The sequence below is a fragment of the Camelina sativa genome, chromosome 2, assembly GCF_000633955.1.
Source record: "Camelina sativa cultivar DH55 chromosome 2, Cs, whole genome shotgun sequence".
In the NCBI taxonomy this organism is placed as follows: Eukaryota; Viridiplantae; Streptophyta; class Magnoliopsida; order Brassicales; family Brassicaceae; genus Camelina; species Camelina sativa.
Window position 1 is genome coordinate 12,127,038 of NC_025686.1, and position 747 is coordinate 12,127,784.

Below are 747 nucleotides of genomic sequence, written 5' to 3' on the forward strand. Positions count from 1 at the left end.
AAACGGCGACGAAGACGAGACTCTCTGAAAGCCCTAGAAGCGACGAGACGGCGAAATGTGGGAGCTTCCCATTATATATACCACAAATATGTGACTTTACAAGAATAGTGGGCCGGATAGGCGGCCCAGCCCATTATACTTAGCAAACAAGTGTAGGGTGAGACAGAGAAGTTCGGCTTAGCTATTTATATATTCTCTTAATTTTGGGAAACTTATATATTAAAACCATATATAATTGAAAGCTTATTTCCTTAAATCCCAGGAAAAAATGATTCAAAAGAGTTACTATATAAGGACAGAGTTGTTGAGATAAATTAGGGATCCTCTATACAAAAAGAGTTAACAATGGAATTGACTAAAACAACCCTTCGACATTAAGATCAAGGTTGGCAATTACAACAACAACCCGAAAGGGTACTAAGAATATGACCAACCAAAACCTAAATGAAGTCAAATAGATAAACGATAAGGGGACTATCTCGATTTTTGCGGCTGGAGAAGAAGTAAGGGAAGCTTCAAAGAAACACTCCTTTTATAGGGAGAGAAGAGAGAGAAACCCATGGTCCCCATAAGTGACGTTTGGGCGCGAAACATAACAACTCCCGAAGCATGACGCTTCAATTTCCTGCCCTATGGGAAGACGCAAAACTCTAATGCGACGCTTCAAGATGAGATGAGCCAAATCTCCAAGATCAGCTTGTCGGCTTGGACCAAAGCCGATCTCAACGAACTAAAGGGGGGGGGGGG